This window comes from Spermophilus citellus (genome assembly GCF_964194105.1).
Source record: "Spermophilus citellus genome assembly, chromosome: 15".
In the NCBI taxonomy this organism is placed as follows: Eukaryota; Metazoa; Chordata; class Mammalia; order Rodentia; family Sciuridae; genus Spermophilus; species Spermophilus citellus.
Window position 1 is genome coordinate 16763283 of NC_138195.1, and position 17755 is coordinate 16781037.

A 17755-nucleotide genomic window follows, 5' to 3' on the forward strand; every position below is an offset into this window, starting at 1 on the left:
ATACCATCAGGCAGCGGATTGTCTTGAATTCCGTGTAGACGCACCACTGACGAGCTTGGGGATTCTGGGTACGGTGGGAGCCCGGGGCGCAGAGCCTGGAGGATGCATCGGGGCACGGCCGGCGACCTCGCGTCTCGAGGGCCAAGGGTAGGACTTCGTGAATGCAGAACAAATTCATGGACCTAAGGATTACGGAGAGAAAACTATTTCCTAGAGCAACAACTCAGATCTTTCTTAAATAAAGATGTGACTGAAGAATTGAGAATTATAAATCCTGAAAATGATTCAGTACCTGGGGCAGGAACCCTTTTTCACGGGGCTTCTCTGAAGAAAGTCAAGAACACAGGCAGCCAAGTCCTTGGCCTTGGGAGGGTACACGGTTGTTTGTGAATATCCATGATATAAAGGCTCTATAAAATGCCTTAAGCCGCCTTCGAATATACTTTTACAAGATCCTGGCTTCCTCTTGGAGCACTCTTTCGTGGTGAACTGTACTGCTCTGGGGATCTCTGCCTCCACAATACTCACTCAGTATTCTTTTTCTTCTTCTTCTTATTTTTTTTAGTGCCTCCACAGTACTCACTCAGTATTCTTTTTCTTCTTCTTTTTATTTTTTTCAGTTGTAGATGGGCAAAATATTTTTATTTATTTGTTTTTATGCAGTGCTGAGGATGGAACCTAGGGCCTCACACATGCGAGGCAGGTGCTCTACCACTGAGCTACAGCCCCAGTCCCGCACTCAGTATTCTTGTCTATCCTGTTGAATGCAGGGCTTCATAGGAACTCTTCCTGTTACTGTGAGCTTGTTCTCTACTCCAAAGCCACATATCAATTAGACAAAAGAAATATTTAATTTCACAAATATGCTTTTGTGTTATGGAAATAATGCTGATTCCTAAGTGTTATTAATATTGCTAATAAATCATTTCATTCAACATTGAGTTGAGTCCGTTTTAAGTGTCAGGTGCTGTGCTAAGTGCTGGAAACACAAATGGGAGCAAGACATCCTCTCTGCTTTTTCGAGAGGGTACTGACATTGTAGACAGAACAGAAACACACCACCTTCCTCAAACTTTGGTCAGAATCCAAGTCCAAGCTGCTACTGCCCAGACGCTCACCATTCCCGGAGGGCACCTCAGCAGCACTGCAAAGATTCCTGGATTGCCTCCTTCACAATCACCTCTCTTTCTGTTATTTCTGGAGCAGCCACAAACAGACATTACTATTCTCCAAAGCCCAGTCTTTGTGTCTGGTGAGATAGTCCTGTGTAATTGTTCTCCATTCCCCAGAGCTCTGTGTGGGTGAGGATTCATGTGCTCTCCCTCAGGGGGGCTAGGAATGTTTCCCCTGCTGATAAATAGCACCAAGTATCTTTTGTTTTTTAAATGTTTATTTTTTAGTTGTAGTTGGACACTATATCTTTTTTAAAACTTATTTTTTACATGTGGTGCTGAGGATCGAACCCAGGGCCTAACACGTGCTAGGCGAGCACTCTACCACTGAGCCACAACCCCACTCCAGCACCAAGTATCTTGAAGTCACTCCAGGTATATTGGTCCCATTGAAGCCAAGACCAGCTGTAGGAGTAGGACAAGTTTCAGATACTGCCATGAAGGTAGATGCCAAGTATTTGGTGGGAAAAGGTGGCTATGAAGTGGAATTATATTCATGTTTCTCTCCTAAATCTACAAAAATTTCCTTAAGTGGTCTCAGGAAAGTGATACATTGAATGGAAAGTGGGGAAAAGAGTGGTTAGGACTGGAGTTGATGAGATTCAGATGAGACCCAGCTCTCCCTAGATAGACACCAGTCTTTGCTAAGTTCCTAAATGGGACCAGGTCCTCAGTCACAACCCACATTTGAAGGCAATTAGCAGGAAGGAGGGTGTTCAGTGAGAGGTAAAGGAAAATCCCATCAGCAGTGTAGGGTTGAAAGCTTGTCACAAAATTATTCCTCAAACTTCACAGCCATTTCAAAATGTTAGGGGAAGGAAAAATAATTCAATAAATTGTGGTATGACAGAAGTCCAGCCATTTGCGGGGAAAAGTAAAGTTAAATGTTTACTTAATTACTATACCAATATAAGATATGGAAAATGACAAACCACAAAATAGTGTGGCCTGGGAAGAGGGAGTGAGGAAGAAGGTTACACTGATTACATTGATCATTTCCTAATATGTTCTTTCCCAGTGGCAAGGCAATCCCTGGGGAGGAGGTATCCATCAAGCCTAGAATGACAGCCTCTGGGAGGAGGCCAAAGCATTGATCCTTCCCAAAATAAATCCTTTCCCAGCGACAGTGCAATGGGACCCTGGAGGGAAAGAGATAAATACTGACCACTGACCCCAGACCCTCCATTTTCTCCAAGTCAAAATATTGCCCAGTATAAACAAATCTCAAGTTCTCACAACATTGCCCAGTAAAAAACAAATCTCTTTCCTGAGTGCTCAAACTGACATGCTCTGTCAATAATTAAGTCATCTCCCAGTGTAACCATATAAGCCAGACTTCCCCTTTGGCCAGCAGCTCATTTCCCACTAGGAAAGTGGGTCCATCACATTATGATTTCATTGCTGAATAAAAGCTGTGCTGATCTGTGAAGTTTGCACCCGGCTTGGTCATTTTATGCTAACACCAAGATAACCTCCAGATGGATTAAATGTAGATTGTAGACACAGATCCATAAAAGGCTCAGAAGTACAGATGGATTATTGGTTTATAATCTTGGCATAGAAAGTCTTTCCTAACCATGGTAATGAAGGCAGAAATAGTGCAAAAAAGATTACTCAGTATGGGTAAAATATCACTAAATGAAGTTAACATGTGAAGAGCTAGGAAAATATTAGCAATTGTCATACAAATCAATAAGAAAAAACATTTAAATAGAAATGCAGCCAAGCACAACTCTCCCTCCCTCCTTCCCTATTTCTCTGTCTGTCTCTCTTTCTCTCTCTCTCTCTCTCTCACACACACACACACACACACACACACACATACACACACAATTAAAAGAAAAATATTCAAGATTTAGATTGACTATTCATTTTAAAATTGAAACAAAAGTTTCCCTCTAACTATTGAATGGCAAAAACTGCAAAGGGGAGTTAGAAATGGATATTTTTTCCAAGTGTAAAATTGAGACAATTATTCTGATTAAACATTTAGACATATGTATAGTAAGTCTCAAATGTATACATACTACTATTAGAAATATTTTCCTTGGCAGGAAAAATCAGATAATTATATCCTAAATGCAGAATGAAAGCTGTAGTGTCCAGGTTTCTGAGGTGAATTTCTGGCTTTGGAAAGATTCTTGGTTCCTTTGAAGGAAGTAACTGCCCCTGGAACTTCCATGAGATGGCCAAGCTCAAGGGAAGCTCAAGCCTCACTGCTATATTAATTCTGAACCGAGCATTGGGGTCTAGAGTGATAGAATGAGCATTTTGACCCTCTGGAAGAGTTTTTTTTTTTTTTTTTTTAAAGAGAGAGTGAGAGAGAGGGGGACAGAGAGAGAGAATTTTAACATTTATTTATTTTTTCTTAGTTCTCGGCGGACACAACATCTTCGTTGGTATGTGGTGCTGAGGATCGAACCCGGGCCGCACACATGCCAGGCGAGCGCGCTACCGCTTGAGCCACATCCCCAGCCCCCTCTGGAAGAGTTTATAAGAACAATTTCTGAGTTTATACCAGTCCTTGCTAGAAATGTAAGCTTCTGAAGACATCTGTTAATAACTGTGCTTATCTCCTTACCTTGCAGCTACTGTGTACATTCACTGAACTAACCAGTCTTCTCATAGCTTCCAAACCCTCATCCTACTCTGTTTATCATAGAGGCCAATACTTGGGAGAAAGTTGACCATCTCTCAGGTACTCCCAAACCCTGCCCAGTCCTCTGGTCAGTGATCAGGCCTGAGAAGCTGGATCCAGGAGGATAAAGAAATCTGTGTATTTCTCTGAAAAGACAGTTGAACCCTGTGCTAGAGCCATCCAGATGTATCTTGAGTTTTCAACTATTTCTCAGGGCCTGAAATCACATTAGTCTCTCCTTGGACAAACTGAAGCTGCCTCTGTTCTTTTGTCTTCTGTTTACTCTATTACCTGATTTACAAATTCAGGATACTATGAATTTGGACTTCATGAGTCTAGGATGAACATTATTGATTTATCCCTTCAGAATTCCTACACCATTCAAATGAAAATCATTCCTCCTTATGAAAGCTATTTGTGCATGCTTCAGATTATCTATTATCTATCTATCTATCTATCTGTGGGGAGCCATTCTAACACGTGATTGGGTGACTCCCGTTAAGGGCCTGAGGCACTCTGGCTGTGTCGGAGTTATCCCGACCCTTTCCTGATGAGAGAGCCCATCCGTGTGGGGGTGTGCGTAACCACTGACCCTGGAGACCCAATCACTGACCCTGACCTTGGAGTACAGCCCCCCCTCAACCTTCATTGGATGGAATTCTCCCCTGAATCTCTTGTTTCCCCCAAATAAAAGGCTGATCCCCGGCGTGTTCGCTCTCTCTCTCTCCTGCTAGCCCAGAGTAATCCTCGCTGCCCTGCTGAGCGGCTGGAGGCAGGGAAACAGGGAGACCGAGCCGTCTCGGACCTAGCATTAAAATAAGGTACTGTCTGTGTGTTTTATTTTGATCTCTTCTAACTAACTGAATGCCAGAACCTCATTAATGAAACCACTGCGCAGGCCGCGTGGTAGAATTGGCGCCCAAGAGGGGGGCATTCTGAATTAGTTAAATTGAGTGGGAGCGCGCGCTAAAAAGATTAAGGGAAAGAAATAAAGAGAAAGGAAGATAAGGAAATAGAAATAAAGAAATAAAGAGAAAATAAAGGAAAGTAAGGAATAAAGAATAAAGAAAAGAAAGAGGTGACATTTGGGTCACAAAAGTAATAAAGAGGATAAAGAAAATAGAAATAAGATAAGAGAAAGAAAAAAGTGACATTTGAGTCACAAAAGTACCAGGAACTATTGAAGGAAAGAGACGTTAATTTACTTAAAATGGGAAATTCTACTTCTTCGGATAAGGAAATGTATCTAACTATTTTAGACAGTATAATTAATCAGAAAGGAAAACAGATAAAGAAAACTCAGTTATTGCAATTCTTAAAGATTGTAGGTGAATATTGTCCTTGGTTTTGTGACCAAGAGTCTCCAAATTTACTTACTTGGGAGAAATTAGGAAGAAAGTTACAGAGAGTTTGTCTTTCTACTGAAATACCTGGAGGCATAGAGAATATACAGAAAACTTGGACGGCCCTAGAAATTTGTCTCTTTGAATACATAGACCAGAGTCCGTGGCCACCAGAAGAGCTTCTGAGAGGTATTCAAAGAGCCATTAGGTCTATTCAAATGGAAAATCAGCCTGAGGCTAAGTTAATTTCCTTTCCTTTGAGCCGTTTTAAAACAAAAGCGCTAGGAGCTAAAACAAAGGTTAGAAATGTGCAAGCTAGCCCGCAGACAGATTATACAGAACAGCATGATAAAGAAGAAGCATCTCTAATCTTGGAGAGCCCTCCAGAAGTGGTAACCAATCTTCCTGGAGAGGAAAATACAAAGGAAACTCCTAGCGGGGCTCAGGTTTCTTCTCAGCCACGTGAGTTAGAAACCCAAATTCCAAATGGCGATAGTACAGAGTCTGATAGCAGCTCGCAGTCTGAGGAAGAAGAATTAGACATAGAAACTCAGGACTTAGAGAGAAATTTTAATAGATTGCATTTAGCACCACCTGCCCAAGCCTTTAAAATTCAGCCGATACCTGCTAGAAGAACCAAATTTAACAGGTGTGCTGAATTAAAGATGACTTTTCTTACCCCAGTTCAGCAAGGTATTAAGAAGGCTCAAGAAATGGGGGAGGATACTACTGGTTTTCACCTCTTTCCAGTTTTTGAGCAAACTGATGAGCAAAATCAGAGAGTTAGAATTCATGCTGTAATTCCATTTAAAACTATCAAGGAATTAAAAAATGCATGTGAAACGTACGGCCCAAATTCGCCTTTTGTTCAGAGTCTGATAGAAAATATCTGCTCACAACCCCTTCCTCCTAGTGACTGGGTTTTTTTAGCCAGATCTTGTTTGAGCGGGGGAGATTACTTACTTTGGAAAACTTACTGGACTGATTTTTGTAATGAACAGGCAGAAAGAAACAGAAGACAGGGCATAGAAACGCCAGTAACGATGTTTTTAGGGACTGAAGATTTTGCTGATTTAGAAAGACAGTTAAATTATGATTTTGTAGTGTACAATCAAATAACTGATTGTGCAAAACGTGCCTGGAGGCAAATTGTCCCCAAGGACCAGTCCAATTTAGTTCTTACCAAAATCAGACAAGGTGCCAGTGAGACTTATTCAGATTTCGTAGCCCGACTATATCAGGCTGCGAACAGGTCCATCGGAGACCCAGGAGCTAGCGAATTTATTGTTAGACAATTGGCTTTTGAGAACGCAAACAAAATTTGCCAAGATGTTCTCCGCCCCCATCGTAAGAAAGGAACAATTTCTGAGTATATTCGCTTGTGTTCTGACTTAGATTCCACTCAGTTGCAAACGGTAGCCTTAGCAACAGTATTAAAGGAAACTTTGGGGCCACAAAATTCAGTTCAGAAGTCCCGCAGCAAGTGTTACGTTTGCGGAAAACCCGGTCATTTCGCCTACGAATGTCGCCAACGCAAATTTAGGTTTAGGGCTCCATCTACTGGCGATAATAGATATTGCAGGACTCGGCGCCACATGGTTGATTCGGGTGGCGCGGATGAGCCCGCCTTCTCGCCACAAGTATTTCCTCCTAGCGAGGGGACAAAAAACTTCCGTTCGGCCCCTCCCCGGGCCCAGAAACAATATGGGGAAACGTCGCACAGTGTGACGTCACTAGCGGCGCCGACCAGGACAGTCCGCGATTTTTACCGGAGCAGAGACATGGATCACAGACAGTTTTCTTAGGACCTTCAGAGACAGTTGAATTAGATCCTGAAACGGGACCAACACAAATCCCTACTGGGATTTTCGGGCCACTTCCTGAAAATACTGTAGGTTTAATTTTGGGGCGTAATAATTTAAAGGGAGCTATTGAAGTAATACCTGGCGTGATAGATTCAGAATTTAAAGGGCAATTATATGTTACTGTAAGATCCAATTATGCCCTAAGACTCACCCCAAAGGATATTTTTGCTCAATTAATATTATTGCCTTGTGTCTCAGAAAGGCACCTGCCGGCAGATTCAGTTTCTAAACCGCCGGACAGAGTATATTGGTCCCAGTTAGTGCGACAAGAACGCCCTTTATTAAAACTTAGAATTAATAATAAAAATTTCCTAGGAATAATTGACACAGGGGCTGATAGTTCAATATTGTCCAGCCGATTTTGGCCCAGGCAGTGGCCTCTGCATACAGCCTCAGCTAATCTAGAAGGAATAGAAAAAATTTCACAGCCTGCTCAAAGTGCCAACTATCTCCGTTGGGAAGATTCTGATGGGAACAGTGGAATATTTAAGCCTTATGTGTTAGAGTCTTTACCAGCTAATCTATGGGGAAGAGATATACTAGCCAAAATGGGACTGCTACTAGTCACCCCAAATTCTATAAGGTCAGTTGAAGAAATTAATCAAAGGTATTTTCCTGGAGATGATAGGGAAAACTTTCAGGAAGAATATCTGTTTACAAGCCAGTCTCCACGACAAGGATTAGTAAATACTTCAAGACAAAATTTTTATTAGGGGCACTGAGTACTTCCCCGATCCTTAAGACAGCTGAAAAAATTACATGGCTCACAGAAGAGCCTATTTGGATTTCTCAGTGGCCCATCTCAGGGGAAAAACTTAAAATAATTCATAGATTAGTTGAGGAACAACTTCAGGCTGGTCATATTGAACCAACACTTAGCCCTTGGAATACACCTATTTTTGTTATTAAGAAAAAGTCAGGAAATTGGAGATTATTACAAGATTTAAGGGCAATAAACCAGGCAATTCGGCCTATGGGATCATTACAGCCAGGACTTCCCTCCCCCACAGCCATTCCTTTAGATTATAGCTTGATGGTAATAGATTTAAAAGACTGTTTTTTCTCTATAAGGTTACATCCTAAAGATTGTGAAAAATTTGCTTTCACTGTCCCAGCAGTTAATTTTAAGGAACCTGTTAAAAGATACTGCTGGAAAGTCCTCCCTCAGGGAATGCGTAATAGCCCTACCCTGTGTCAAAAATATGTTGATCAGGCAATAGATCCCATTAGAAATAGCTTCCCTGATGCATACATTATTCATTTTATGGATGATATATTATTGGCCCATGCTAATTCAGAAGTACTTTCAGAAATTTTTACTCAGTTAGAGACTTCACTTACAACTATGGGTTTAAGTATAGCTCCTCAAAAAATTCAAAAGGTATCTCCTTTTCAATATCTAGGTCAGATAATTCAAGGGAGTACAATCCGTCCTCAAAACCTTCAGATAAGAGTTAAGGAGTTACATACCCTTAATGATTTTCAAAAACTATTAGGAGATATTAACTGGCTAAGACCATCCTTAAAGTTAACTACTTCTGAGTTAAGTCCTTTATTTCAGATATTACAAGGAAATCCTTCTCCAACCTCTCCACGTCAACTAACTTTGGAGGCCAAAGCAGCCTTAAGGAAAGTGGAAATTGCAATTAAAAATGCACAGCTTACTAGAATAGATCCTAAAGAAATAATATATTTATTAATATTTCCAACTGAACATACCCCAACAGGAGCCATATGGCAAAAATTAGGAGTTATTGAATGGATTTACTTATCTCATTCCCCTCAAAAGACATTAATTCCCTTTCATGATTCTACAGCTCAATTAGTGATTAAGGGTAGAACTAGGATTTTACAATTAATTGGATCTGAGCCTGATATCATAATTATTCCATTTTCTGTTCAACAGACTAATTGGCTTTTTCAAACTTCTAGTTCATGGCAGATAGCTTTTGCAGATTTCCCTGGCCAGATAGATAGCCATTATCCTCGTGATAAGATTGTACAATTTGCATCATTAACATCACTTATTTTTCCAAAGATTGTACTTTCCCATCCAATAGAGGGAGCTTTATCGGTGTTCACAGATGGTTCCAGCTCTGGTAAGGCAGGTTTCTTCAGCCGTGTTCACACAGAGGTAATACAAACTTCTTATACTTCAGCTCAAAGGACAAAACTTCAAGCCCTGATTTTGGCCTTAGATTATTTTTCAAATGAGCCTATTAATATCTATTCTGACAGCTTATATACAGTCAGAGTTACCAAAAATATTGAAACCTCAGTTATTGGGTTTACTTCATCACAGGAGTTATTTGAATTATTTCATAATTTACAAAAGACAGTGCTAATGAGAAAGTACCCATATTTTATTGGACATATCCGAGCACATTCTAGCCTCCCTGGACCTTTGGTTGCAGGTAATGATAATATTGATAAATTAGTAGCTTTTTGTCAACAGATGTCTTCATATGACTATGCCCTAGCTTCCCATTCCTTGCATCATCAAAATGCTTCTAGCTTACGTAAAAAATTTAGTATTACCAGAGAACAGGCTCGTCAGATTGTAAGCCAATGTCCTAAATGTGTTATTTACACTCCATCTCTGCCATCAGGGGTAAATCCCCGTGGATTAAAACCAAATCAAATATGGCAAATGGATGTAACTCATATTCCTCAATTTGATAAGCAATGTTATGTGCATGTCATAATGGACACTTATTCTAGATTTATTTTTGCCACAGCACGTACTAAGGAAAATACTCAACATGTAATTTCTCATTGCTTAGCAGCTTTTTCTGTTTTAGGGTGTCCTATGCAGATTAAAACAGATAATGCTCCAGCTTATGTAAGCTCTGCTTTTCAACAATTTTGCCAAGAGTTTCAAATTAATCATAAAACAGGAATTTCTTATAACCCCCAAGGTCAAGCCATTGTAGAACGAGCTCATTTATCTATTAAACTTCAATTACAAAAATTAAAAAGGGGGAATAAGATAATGACTCCCCAAAATAGCCTTAATCATGCCTTATTTGTTTTAAATTTTTTAAACTGTGACACAGAAGGTCACACTGCTGCTGAGAGACAAATGTCTCCCTCAGTGACAGGCCCTTTAGGCAAAGTTCTGTGGAAAGATTTACAGACTGGTCAGTGGAAGGGCCCAGATCCGGTAATATCATGGGGCCGAGGGCATGCTTGTATTTTTCCAGAAGGTGCTTTTCGTCCTATCTGGGTGCCTGAACGTGCTATCAGACATGGAGGAGATAAAACCCAGACTCAAGCGACTGAGGATAGACACGGAGGAGCCACAACCCAGAAGGAGGAGATATCGGAAAAAGATGAAGAAAGACCAGATTGAACCAGCCGAGAAGCTGATTTCGTGGAAAGATGTGAAGAAACTGACAACCCAGGCTTCCCAAATACTTCGACGCCTAGGAAAGAACAGGACCCCAGTCTTGATGGTAGCGACAGTAATTGCCCTACTGGGCTGTCAGGTAAAAGGGAATCAAGTAGACACTTATTGGACATATTTCCCAGATCCACCCCTGGTACACCCAGCTGTGTGGACTGGAGAATCTATTCCAGTATTTACTAATGACTCATTCATGATGGGAGGATTTACAGATGCTCATATTACTCCCAATCATGTGACTAGATTTAATTATTCTGGCTACAGTGCCCAATTACCTTTATGTTGGTCACATGATAAACATGCTGGCTGTCTAAAAGTATCATTTGAAGAAAAGACAGCGATTGGTAAACCTAGACTGACAAATAATTCTATTTATGGAGACTTAAAACCTAATACTAGATCAATAATTAAGATGGGACTTTCCCATAACAAGCCAGTCATTTCTGCAAAACCTCCACCGGTACCCCACTGTCCAAATAGTTCTATAATTGAAATTGGCACCTTTCCTAAATGGATGAATTGTGTAAATACCTTTCCTGTACAACATAAGGTGTCTAAAGCTAGTGGGTATATTTTAGACTGGTCTCCAAAAATTGATGAGACAATTACGAAGAAATTCTGCTATGACACCTGCAGGATTTGTTAGTAATATTTTGACTTATAGTGAAGGAGGTATTCAAAAAGATATTTGGCGTTTAATTGCTGCCTCAGAATATTTACATTTTACAGACAAACCTTTACCAAAATTTGTCGGCAAGAACTGTAAAGAGGGATCTTGCTATGGCCTAAGAGCCTGTGTCCAATCTCCTTATGTTTTAATTATTGGAAATGTAAAAGTTAAATGGATAAATAATAGATATTTTGTTACTTGTAATAAGTGCAACCTAACTAATTGTATTTCTAGGTATAATAGAGCAAAAGGAGTACTGATACTTCATCAGCCCTCTTTTGTTTTATTACCTGCTAATATTTCAGAGCCATGGTATGCTGATGCTGGCTTACAAGTTCTGCAGCAAATTCATGCCCAGCTAACAAGACCTAAACGTGCTATTGGAGTCATAATTGTTGGTGTCTTAGCACTGGTCTCATTTATTGCCTCAACCGTCTCTGCATCTCTGACATTGTCTCAGAATATTCAGCATGCAAAATTTCTTAATAATTTAGCTCAAAATACTTCCAAGGCTCTGCGTAATCAAGTAAATATTGATGAAAGGATTGAAACTAAATTAAACGCCTTAGAGGCGACTGTTATTAACATTGGTAATGAACTTTCAGCCTTAAAATTTAAGGAAAGGCTTAAATGCCATGCTAATTATAAGTATGTATGTGTTACAGCTGCCAAGTACAATGCTTCTCTCTGGGATTGAGAGAAGGTTAAAACCCATTTATTAGGTATTTGGCAAAATAGTAATAATAGCTTGGATATTCTGGAACTTCATCACCATATCCAAGACATTCAAAATAATAGAGCTGATTTTTCAGATCCTTCTTCTTTGGCTAACCAAATATTGAAGGAATTAAATGGATTCAACCCTGGAAATATTCTTAAGCACTCCGCTTGGTACATTATTGGATTATTCTCTTTGCTGTTAATTCTCTTTTGTATTGTAACTATAGGATGGCGAGTCCTCCAATCAAGAATCCGGGGACTCCAGAGAGTGAACCGCCGCCTCATTGTTAAGAATAGAAAGGGGGAATATGTGGGGAGCCATTCTAACACGTGATTGGGTGACTCCCGTTAAGGGCCTGAGGCACTCTGGCTGTGTCGGAGTTATCCCGACCCTTTCCTGATGAGAGAGCCCATCCGTGTGGGGGTGTGCGTAACCACTGACCCTGGAGACCCAATCACTGACCCTGACCTTGGAGTACAGCCCCCCCTCAACCTTCATTGGATGGAATTCTCCCCTGAATCTCTTGTTTCCCCCAAATAAAAGGCTGATCCCCGGCGTGTTCGCTCTCTCTCTCTCCTGCTAGCCCAGAGTAATCCTCGCTGCCCTGCTGAGCGGCTGGAGGCAGGGAAACAGGGAGACCGAGCCGTCTCGGACCTAGCATTAAAATAAGGTACTGTCTGTGTGTTTTATTTTGATCTCTTCTAACTAACTGAATGCCAGAACCTCATTAATGAAACCACTGCGCAGGCCGCGTGGTAGATCTATCTATCTATCTATCTATCTATCATCTATCTATCCATCTATCTATCTATCTATTTAGTTTTTGGTACCAAAGATTAAACTCAGGGGCACTTGACCACTGAGCCACATCCTCATCCCTATTTTGTATTTTATTTAGAGACAGGGTCCCACTGAGTTGCTTAGTGCCTTACTATTGCTGAGGCTATCTTTTAACTCACGATCCTCCTTCCTCAGCCTCCTGAGCTGCTGGGATTACAGGGATATTTCTGCCTTTTAGATAGCTGTGCTCTTTTTGAACATCTTGATAGAATTTCTTATAAACTAAAAGGTGCAAGGAAAAGCATAAGAAGTGGATAGATGACCACACTTAGTATATATTTGCATCTATTTCCAGGGGTATGGGTCAGGCCATCATTTCCTACTGAGGTTCTAGTGTCCATTGCTGATTATCCTGTTGTATCTTTGAGTGGGACTGCAGTTTAGGATGAGTTTATGGTGCTGCTTGGCTTACAAAGAGGAGGAACACCCTTTGTTTTATGAGTGAGTGTTGCTCTTTCATAACAAACCTTCTGAGCACATGTCAGGGTGGAGCACAAAATTCTGCATTTATTCATATGTTTTGTAGGAAGAAGTCCTCTTACAAGCGGCCAGAGGGTAAAGACATGAATGAAACTGAAGGTGGGAACTAGAAGCTGTTTCTCTTTAGATCTTCTGTTGGATTCCAGTTCCTCCCACACTTGAGAACCAAGCTGTGTCCCTTGGAGCCAGGGTTCTTCACTGGGTTCCATGGATGGGTTCTATACATGGCAAAGGTGAATTTGAGTGATCTTTAGGGCAAATGATACATACTTTTTGTTAGAGTTGCTTGATCAAAAAAGATAAAAAAATTGCTCTGGTGTAAATATGCCCCCCTCCTCCAATTTATGTGTTGGAAATTTAATCTCCAAAGTCATATGTTAAATTTGGAGAGGAGGTCTTTGGGAGGTATTGAGATTAGATGAGATCAAGAGAGTGGGCTCCCATTGCCGCAGTCTGGCTGCAGCAAAATAACGGGGGGGGGGGTGGGGGGGTGGGGGGGTGGGGGGGTGGGGTGACGAACAACTTGTGTATGTTGATACGGCAGGAGTGGAAGCCGTTTATTGTAGGACAGGAGCGGTATCTATACATTCCACACAGCTTATCTTAATTAGCATAAACTAGATATAGCAGTCAACCAATAAGGAATCTCCACACTTAATGGCTCGCTGGCGTTACTTCACAAACCACTCCCTCTGGCAAAATGCCAGGCGCCATCCAGACTTGTTTACAGACTCTAACACCCCATAATGTATCAGTGGCTTTCTAAGAGGAAGAGAGACCAGATATGGCACTCTGTCTTGGCATGTGATACTCTCTGCCATGGTATAATGCAGCAGGAAGGCCCCCTCTGGATGCTAAGCAGATGCTGATGTCATGCTCTTGGACTTTCTAGCCTCCAGAACTGTGACCCAGGTAAACTTCTACTTTTTATAAATTTTGTAGTTTTAGATTTTTTTTTTTACAGCAACAGAAAACTGTCTAAGACAACAACTGTCTTATGAAGAAATTAACATTGATGTAGAACACAATAGTAAACAACTGAATTTACTTGAATTTCACCAGCTTTTCCTCTATTTTTCATTTTCGATTCCAAGATCCAATCCTGAATCCCACATCTATATAGTTGGGGTTTCTCCTTAATGGCCTCCAATCTGCAGCACTAATACTTTTTAAAAAAGAAAATTAAATCCATTGGTAGTGATGATATTAAAATTCAAGGTAACTGTAAGGACACATAAACAATCTGCCTTTCTCTCATCCTTTTGTTTTTATTAATTTTCTTTCTTTTTTTTATTGGTTGTTCAAAACATTACAAAGCTCATGATATATCATCTTTCATACATTTGACTCAATTGGGTTATGAACTCCCATTTTTACCCCAAATACAAATTGCAGAATCACATCAGTTACACACTCACATTTTTACATAATGGCATATTAGTGACTGATGTATTCTGCTACCTTTCCTATCCTCTACTATCCCCCCTCCTCTCCCCACCCATCATCCCTCTCTACCTCATCTGCTATTGTTCAGTTCTCTCCCTTGTTTCCCCCCCTTTCCCCTCACATCCTCTTCTATGTAATTTTGTGTAACATCGAGGGTCTCCTACCATTTCCATATGCTTTCCCTCTCTCTCCCTTTCTCTCCCCCCACTTGTCTTTGTTTAATGTTAATCTTTTCCTCATGCTCTTCCTCCCTGTTCTGTTCTTAGTTGCTCTCTTTATATCAAAGAAGACATTTGGCATTTGTTTTTTAAGGATTGGCTAGCTTCGCTTAGCATAATCTGCTCTAATGCCATCCATTTCCCTGCAAATTCTATGATTTTATCATTTTTTATTGCTGCGTAGTACTCCATTGTGTATAGATGCCACATTTTTTTTATCCATTTTCTTTCTTTTTTTTTTCCGTTTAATCTTTTTTTTTTACATTTTTTATTGGTTGTTCACAACATTACAAAGCTCTTGACATATCATATTTCATACATTAGATTGAAGTGGGTTATGAACCCCCAATTTTACCCCAAATGCAGATTGCAGAATCACGTCGGTTACACATCCACAATTTTACATAATGCCCTATTAGTAATTGTTGTATTCTGCTACCTTTCCTATCCCCCCTCCCCTCCCCATTTTCTTTCTTAAGAAAAGCTTAAATTTAGCTTATTTTCATTTGTTATCACTGATGCAAGAAACAAGTAATGATTTTTTGCTTTAAAATAGTCAAAATAGTCTCAAGGGTTTAAGCATTTTTCAGAATAGTCAAACACATTTAAACAAATTTAAAAATTCTAATTTTTAAAATTTGTTTCATTAGTTGTACATAACAGTAGAATGCATTTTGACATATTGTACACAAATGGAGCACAACTTCTCATTCCTCTGGCTGTACACAGGGCAGTCACCAGTATAAATCATACATGTATATAGGGTAATAATGTCTGTCTCATTCTATTGTCTTTTCCATCCCCACAACTCCACTCTTCCCCTCACTCTCCTCTACACAAACCAAAGTTCTTTCATTCTTCCCATCTTCACCCCTCACCCCACTATGGATCAGTTTCTGCTTATCAGAGAAAACATTTGGCGTTTGGTTTTTTTGAGATAGGCTTGTTTCACTTAGCATAATATTCTCTAGTTCCATTTATTTGCCTCCAAATGCCAAAATTTGATTCTTCTTTAAGACTGAGTAATATTCCATTGTGTATATGTACTACATTTTCTTTATCCATTCATCTGTTGAAGGACATCCAGGTTGGTTCCGTAGTTTAGCTATTGTGAATTGAGCTGCTATAAGCATTGACATGACTGCATCACCCTAGTATGCTGATTTTAAGTCCTTTGAGTATAAACTGAGGAGTGGGATAACTGGGTCAAATGGTGATTCCATTCCAAGTTTTCTGAAGTATCTCCATACTGCTTTCCAGAGTGATTGCACCAATTTGCAGTCCCACCAACAATGTATGAGTGTACCTTTTCACCAACACTTATTGCTTGTATTCTTAATAATTGCCATTCTGACTGGAGTGAGATGAAACCTCAGTGTAGTTTTGATTTGCATTTCCCTATTTGCTAATGATGCTGAACTTTTTTTCATATGTTTTTGGTTATTTGTATTTCTTCTTCTGCGAAGTGTCTGTTCAGTTCCTTAGGCCATTTATTGATTGGATCATTTGGTTTTTTGGTGTTAAGTTTTTTGAATTCTTTCTATATCCTGGAGATTAGTGCTCTATCTGAGGTGCATGTGGTAAAGATTTTTTTTCCCCATTCTGTAGGCTCTCTGGTCACGTTCTTAATTGTTTCCTTTGCTGAGAAGAAGCCTTTTAGTTTGAATCCATTCCAATTATTGATTTTTGATTTTACTTCTTGCACTTTAGGAGTCTTGTTAAGGAAGTCAGGTCTTAAGCTGACATGATGACGATTTGGTCCTACTTTTTCTTCTATAGGTGTAGGGTCTCTGTTCTACTGTCAAAGTATTTGATCCATTTTGAGTTGATTTTTGTGCAGGATGAGAGATAGAGGTTTAATATCATTTTGCTACATATAGATTTCCAGTTTTGTCAGCACCATTTGTTTAATAGGCTATTTTTCCTCAAAGTATATTTCTGGCATCTTTGTCTAGTAGGAGATAACCATATTTATGTGGGTTTGTCTCTGTGTCTTCTATTTTGTACCTCAGTCTACTCAAACATGTTTCTTGAAATTTAAAATACAGTACTGAAATTACATAGCTGATTTCATGATTCTGTAGTAAAGGATTTAACTGTCCAAAAAGAGGTGTGACTTTTGTCCTCCTTTTACTGGGAGATGATCCTTAGCATATCATGGCTGACAGGACTGTATTTGTTTGCCTGGAGGTGTTGGTTCACACGGGATCATCTAAAATACGATTTGAGGTGAAGGTTGCCACACTGTGGAATCTATGAGGATGGGACCTGAACACTCCAGGTTGGGATAACATGATGCAGGGTGGGTTTGGGGTTGTGCAGTATCTGTCAACCTCCAGGTGACCTGGAGCCTGGAGACTGAAGTCATCCATGCAGGCAATCAAGCATACTTGTGTGATGGAGTCCCAATAAACACTCTGAGTGCTATTTCCTAGTTGGTGATGCTCTGTGCATATAGTCACAAATGGATGCTGGGAAAGTGTTGCTGCCTTCACACTTCAGGGAAAGGATAGTGGAAACTGCATTTGGCATTTTTCCTGGACTCTGCCCCATGAACTTCTTGCCTTGGCTGACTTTAGTTTTTTTTTTTTTAACTGCAATAAATCATAGCTATGAGTACAATGGCTTTCAGTGAGTTTTGTGAGTCTATCTAGTGAATGATCAAACTGAAGATTTTGAGTACCCCTAAATTTTTAATTGAGGGTAGTCTTGTGGACTGTCCCTTTGATTTTGAAGTTTACAGTGACTTTAAAAGATGAATCTGAAACTCAGATTACTGGATTATTTACACTTGAAGATAAAAATCATTCTTCTTTCAAGATAAATAAGAGATTGTTACTAATAAACTGTCATCTAACAAGAGCATTTCAATGACAGTTTCCTTCTTTATATTTCTGTTTCATTTACAAGAAAATTTTAGGCTGGGGCTGTAGCTCAGTGGCAGAGTGCTTGCCTA